At 32.7% G+C, this 6,891-nt stretch overlaps 1 non-coding gene and 1 pseudogene across 2 annotated transcripts; both read left to right on the top strand.

The window, feature by feature from the left end:
- The first annotated feature begins 3,925 nt into the window (after nucleotides 1-3,925).
- Nucleotides 3,926-3,996, top strand: TRNAG-CCC (transfer RNA glycine (anticodon CCC)). The gene has a single exon. It is a non-coding gene; the product is annotated as a tRNA-Gly (tRNA).
- Nucleotides 3,997-4,044: 48 nt separating this feature from the next.
- Nucleotides 4,045-5,621, top strand: LOC147559406 (pentatricopeptide repeat-containing protein At2g20540 pseudogene; annotated as a pseudogene). The gene has a single exon (XR_015234584.1). The product of XR_015234584.1 is annotated as a pentatricopeptide repeat-containing protein At2g20540 pseudogene (transcript).
- Nucleotides 5,622-6,891: the final 1,270 nt, after the last annotated feature.

Genomic DNA, 6,891 nt, shown 5'->3' on the forward strand with positions numbered 1-6,891 from the left:
TTAGAGAGATACAGAGAAGAGATGAAACGGTTTCTAAGATCTGTGAAACGGTTTCTAAGATCTGTGAGAGGCTTAAGAGTTTGTATTGTTGTTTAGTGGAGGTTTCATAAGTGCCTTCCATTATTGCAGTGGCTCCCGTGAGAGGGAAAATGGTTATTTGGGTCAAAACATTATCCTTATTTATAATAGCAAAAAAATCAACATTTTTCTTTCTTAATTGGAAGTTGCCAAAATTGGCAACTATTGTTGGGGGTGATGTATAAAGTTTCAAATAATGAGTAATTAACGATGAGGTCATTTTCTATTATGTTTTTTTCCAAAATACCCTTATATCTAAAATTTACTTTCTCTTTCCCTCCATTCTTCTCTCCGTTCTCCTTCTTCAACTATTTTTCATGAAGTCTTGAATCTTTTATCTTCTTCTGATCTTCCACTTCTTCTTCCTCAAATGCTTCTCCGCCTTGGATGCTAATTGCACCCTGAGAACCACTGAACAAGTGGTGATGCACTGTGGTAGGGTTTTTTCCTTCTTTCCGATCTTCCACTTCTTCTTCAAATCTTCTTCTTCTTTGAATCAAGTTAACTTTCGTCTTCCTCATATTTGTTGGTACCTTTTAAGTTTTACTAGGTATATCCCGTGCCCTAGGGCACGGACACTTGTATCAATCAAATGTTACGAAATTTATTGTTATATTTTATTGAGAAAGAGGGAGATTTTTATTAGTTACTATTTTATTTATTTATTTATTTTGTTTCTTTTCTCATAAATTAGTTATTATTTTATTGAGAGAGAGAGAGATTTTAATTTCTTTTTTTAACCATTGAAATTTATTTTGTTTCTCTTTTTCTTAAATTAGTTATTTTATTTCTAAGCAGGAAACGATTATTATTTTTTTAAATAGGTAACTTTATTTCTACGAAGGACTATATTTTAAATTTTGAGAAGAGCTTTTAGACAATATTTGGTCAACCCGGGATCGGTCCGTATTTTTTAAGTTTTATGTTCCGTATTTTTTATCCTTTAAATTTTGGATTTTTAATTCGTAATCTTCTATCAATAACACTAAAAGAGCAAAATGAAGGATCTATACATTGATGCTTATAGGTCCAGGCCAGCCCGTACAGATAACATGTTTGGTCAACTCGGGGTCGGTCCTGGGTTGGGCCTCCATTCTGAGCCCGACGGGCTAGGTTTGGCCCAACCAAAACCCGGGTTGGGACCGACTTTTCTTTGTTTTTGTTTTTTTAATACTCCAACAATTATATTTGTTAGTATTTTTTATGTTCGGTATCTTTTATTTTTTAAGATATAGATTTTTAATTCGTTTTTTTTGTTGGTAAGTTGTACCATAAAAAATTTAAGTAAGTTTTTCCATAATTAATAAGATAGATTTTTGGGAAAGTTATAGATTTTAAATTTATAATCTTTTAGGTATGTTGTTCGATAAAAAATAATTAGATAAATTTATCATTAATCTATAAGGTAGATTCTTAGGTAAGCTTCAAATTTTTAATTTATATTCACTCGGGCGTATTAGATTATAATCCACAATGGAATATTCCCCATAATATAAAGTTCAACTGAAAAGCAGATAAGTGCATCCAATTCCGTGGTGTTGCGGGATCTGACTAGATCGATAAAATCATTTAGTTCAAATTCCGATTGAATTATTAGAGCAACTCCATCCCTAAGGGAATTAGGCCCAAATTGAAATTTTGGACCTCCATCCCTCGCTCTAACTCAGACTCCTGGGGCTGAGCCTCAAACATCCTTCAATCTGACTCTTGGGGTTTTAACAGTCATGTGGGAAAGGCCCTTGGTCATTTTTTTTTGTTAAGGAAAGTCCCTTGGTCGTTGGAGTTAAATCCAACTACCCAAATTGGGTCGGTTCCCTATTTGTAGGGGAATGCTCGAAAAAAAACTAGAAGGAGTTCACACATGCTTTTCCCACGTCCACAAAAATTCACACACGTGTTTTGTACATACACAAATTTTAAGCTTAAATTTCTCTTGGGTTGGAGTTGATTTTTGAAGTCCATTCACTTTATTTTATTTGTGAAAGCCGTTTTTTAGGCTTGAACCCATCCTGAGTTGGAATTGCTCCTAGTAAGTATGTAAAAGTTTATTTTAGGGTTTTTTGTGTCTACCCCCTCAATACTAATTGGTAATTGAGTTTATTCCCCTCAATAATTGATAATTGAGTTTACCTCCCTAGATTTACTATTTTTGACAAAATACGAAGTTTGACGTAAAGGGATTGAATCACAAATTAAATAGTGTGCGGACAAAATAAGTCTTTACGAATCATATTCTTGACTAAATCTAACATACTAAGGTATTACAATTACTAAAATAACATTACACGGTCATTATTTTTTACAGGCATGTTTTTTTTACACACCGTCAAGCATTGTCTTAGTGTTTTTAAAAAAAATAGTAAGTTGAGGGGGGTAAACTAAATTATCAATTATCGAGGAGAATAAACTCAATTACCAATTAGTATCGAGGGAGTAAACTAAAAAAACCCTTTTTATAGTTTGGTTGTTTTCTAGAGAGGCGCAAATTGTTCAACTTGGAGCATGACCTTTAACTAATTAATCATGAACTTTGCATGTTTTGATGGCCATTACCTACTATATAAGTTGAGCCAAGTTTTAGGATATTTATCTTTGAACAAAGTGAATCACATTAGAACACTATAGAAACATGATTACACGAGATATGGGAGGAAACTAAAACCATATTTAACAAATAAATTGGGGAATCACACAAGTAAACTAACATCTTTGGTATGCATTTACTTGTATTTATTTTTATTTTTTCTAATCTTGAGTAACTCAAATTGAAGTAGATCTACAAGAACTAATATTTATTTTAAATTTGGATGCCTAGTAAATATTTTTTAAATTTTGGAGTTAAAACCCGTGAATAAACTAGTCGTGGTTTAAACTTCACACACTCTTTTGATTTTAGATTTATTTTAAAATTAAATAAGTAGGAGGAAGGGAAAAACTGGACAAAAAAAAATCGAGCAAAAATCGAAAGACTCCCTGTTAAATTTGTTTGTATTTAATTTCATTCATTGATTAGGGGGAATACAAACTTGTGTCTCTACCTATTAAAATTCTCACTTTTTCATTGTCATTATATTGAAGAGATACTTGGTAGATTCGTCATGTTGTCAAAATTTGTGTTGTAGAAACAAAAAATCACTCATTAAAAAGATAATATGGGTTAATATATTATCTTTCCCTACTTCCTACCACTAAATCTTCTCAGAACATAGGGCCTCTAGGGGAACAATTTTAAACTTTTTTGGGTAAAACGGATAAAATTTCCACCGTCCAAGACTCCAAAGTGAATCAGGTGGTGCATTAATAAGCCCTACAAAATCTACATTATATTAATCTATGGAAAATTTTATAGGGTCTCCCTAGTTTTGTTAAAAGGTCTCCCCGTAAACCATTTCACTTGGTAAATAGTCACTGCGGGGGGCTATAACAAGTAACAACTAAACTCTTTCAACAAAAAAAATGTAACAACTAAACTATACTAATAACAAGTGATAAAGTTTGAGCAAAAAAAAAACAAGTGATAATATGGAGGATGCGGGCGATTTACATTCTTAAGATATGAGATGTCGCAAATTATTTTATTGATAGAGATGAATATCGAACAGGTCGTGGCGCAGACGTCAAGTGATCAGTTTATAAGTGTGAGGAGAATACCCACTCGACCACTCTTTGATTAAATTTTGGACTGACAAGTCCAAAACTACACATAATATCACATCTTAGACCTATCAACGCCTTGTAATAACTATCATACGTCGACGTCAAATTATCGAAAAAAAAAAAAGATTTGAAATCGATTGGATAATCTATTCTGTCTAATATAGTATGAAATAACAATTGAAAAAACAAAGCGCATCTGGTGTAGTGGTATCATAGTACCCTCCCACGGTACTGACCAGGGTTCGATTCCCTGGATGCGCATTTTTCCATTTCCTTTTTCTTTTTTGCTTTGTTTTCATATCCCTTCTTTTCTTCTCCTTCTTCATTCTTCCTCCTGGAAAAACCTAGAAAAATATAACCAAATTTATGTTAAAGATGAGAACTTGTTGGGAACTCAATGAGATTGGGAACAAAATTCTTTTTCACTTAAAAACTTGCACTTCTACTGCTCAATTTCATCAAATCCAAGCTCAAATCATCCTTCATAATCTCCACCCTAACTCCACTATCACTTCTCATTTCATCAATACCTCTCATTCTCTTAACCTATTAAACACATCTCTCCGTCTCTTCAATCAAATTCCAACACCCCATGTTTATATTTGTAACACTCTCATTAGATCTTTCTCTTACTCTAATTCTCCTCAAACTTCATTTTTAATTTACACCCATATGCTTAAAAATTCAATCTCTCCTAATAATTATACATTCCCTTTTGTTCTTAAGTCATTATCTGATCTTAAAAATCTTAAAGAAGGGAAAATTATTCATACCCATGTTGTTAAATTGGGTCATTTTAATGATATCTATATTCAAAATTCAATCTTGAATCTTTACTCATCTTGTGGTGAAATGGGTAATTGTCGAAAAGTGTTTGATGAAATGCCACAAAGAGATGTTGTTTCGTGGACGATATTAATTGAAGGTAATAAAAATGCTGGAAAATTTGATGATGCTTTGTTTGCTTTTGAACAAATGCAATTTTCAGGTGTTGAACCAAATCAAGTAACAATGGTGAATGCTTTATCAGCTTGTGCTAGTTCAGGTGTTCTTGAAATGGGTATTTGGATTCATGATTTCATTATAAGAAATGGGTGGGATTTGGATTTGATTTTAGGTACCTCTTTGATTGATATGTATGGAAAATGTGGTAAAATTGATATGGGTCTGATTGTTTTTCAAAGTATGAAAGAAAAGAATATTTTTACTTGGAATTCATTGATCAAAGGACTTGCTCTAGCAGAAAATGCAGGATTTGCTTTGAACTGGTTCTATAAAATGGAACAAGAAGGAATTAAACCTAATGAAGTAACCCTGGTTGGAGTTTTATCTGCTTGTAGTCATGGAGGTTTGGTTCAAAAAGGTCAAGAAATTTTCAATTCTTTGATTAATGGGAAGTATGGATTTTCACCAAATATTAAGCATTATGGGTGTATGATTGATCTATTAGGAAGAGGAGGGTTTCTTCAAGAAGCCATGGAAATGATAAAGAATATGCCTTTTGAGCCAACAAAATCTATGTGGGGAGCAATACTTGGTGGGTCTAGAGCTAATGGAGATTTGGAGTTGAGTGAGTTTGTAGTGAAGAAGCTTGTGGAGTTAGAGCCAGAGAATGGGAGTTATTATGTTTTATTGTCTAATTTATATGCAGAGATGAAGAAGTGGGAAGATGTTGAGAGAGTAAGGAAGGTGATAAGAGAGAAAGGACTTGAAAAGGATTTAGGTTGCAGTTTTATTGAAGTTGAAGAACCAAAAAGAAAATTTTGATTCTCAATTGTTAACAATTTGAAACCATTTTTGGGTTTTAATGCTTGTAAATAATGAAGTCCTTTTTTACTTTAACCTAGATTCAATACAAAAAGAAATAGAAAATCGGATAATTTCTCGGCGGTCTCGGATAGTAGAAACATGCAACTACGTATTTTTGTCGTACGATTTTATAGCAAGAAATGATTTTTTTTTTTCATTCAGACTATTTTTTTCCTTGTAAATAACCAACACTTTGTTCTTTGAAGGAGTAGTGGAATATTTTGTCTTGATAATTTTTTGTTATAATATCATTATAAACCTTACTTCCAACTTCATAAATGGGTAGAATGTGATACTAAACCCTGTGGAGGATTTGATACCTAATAATGTCATTTAGATGAAGCAACCAGAGTGGTTACTCCTTACCAAAGTAAAGGATCTATTAAACATTTTTTATATTTTATTTCCTTCAATTCTTACTTGCCAATATCATGAATTCTAGTTACATTATTGGTGTTCTCTTTGGTTTCTCTGTCTCAATCTTTCTCTGTTTACCAAATCTAAAGAAATGGCAAACACAACAGATTCTTGAAGAAAAACTTAGAATAGTAAGCGAAGCTCTCGATCGCGCTGAAGTAAGATTGGTCCGGTTTCAGGAACGACATGATCGTCTACTCAATCAGATATGTTCATATTACTTCTGTCATCAACAACTAGAAGAAGCTCTGGTGAGTGCTCGAACAGCTATGAACGAAGCTCTTGAATCCGTTGTTAATCTAAGAGAGCTGCAGATAAGAATAATTCGGTCTTACCCATACGAGTTTTCAGACATTTTTCAATTTAATAGGTCTTATAGAATTTCAGATCGATCGAGGAACAATTAGAAGAATAAGAAGCACTAGCAATCCGAGAATCCTTCATAGCTTCAGATATGTTCTTCCCATTTCAGCAAGTAATTCGCAGATCTCGAAAAAGCAAAGCAAATACCTACTTCGTTGAAGAAACTCGATAAGATCACCATTAGAGATTTTCCACAAACAATATTACTTCAGATGTTTTCACTATTGAACCAGCACAAAACACATGGCAATTTGGGGTATGGGTTCATAGTTGAACATCAATGCAAGGAAGATGCTATATGAGAGAAATTTAAATCTAACTTATTCCATCTCTATATTTCAATCTAATTGTCTCATACATTTATCTCATTACAACTATTTAACCTTGCAGGTTAATAAAATAGACTAAGTTGAAACTTAAGTATAGTTCTGTGCAGATAGATATATTTGTAGATACAGCAACTTCGAATCAAATGTCTTATCCTGCAACTTATCAGAATCGTGTACATTTCGGAACAACTAATAACTAGAAAATGGGTAGTTTGAATCTTAAATTTTAATGAGTATA

This window comes from Eschscholzia californica, unplaced genomic scaffold, assembly GCF_041429995.1.
Source record: "Eschscholzia californica isolate CP2 unplaced genomic scaffold, dmEscCali1.0.p SCAF_2, whole genome shotgun sequence".
Taxonomy (NCBI): domain Eukaryota; kingdom Viridiplantae; phylum Streptophyta; class Magnoliopsida; order Ranunculales; family Papaveraceae; genus Eschscholzia; species Eschscholzia californica.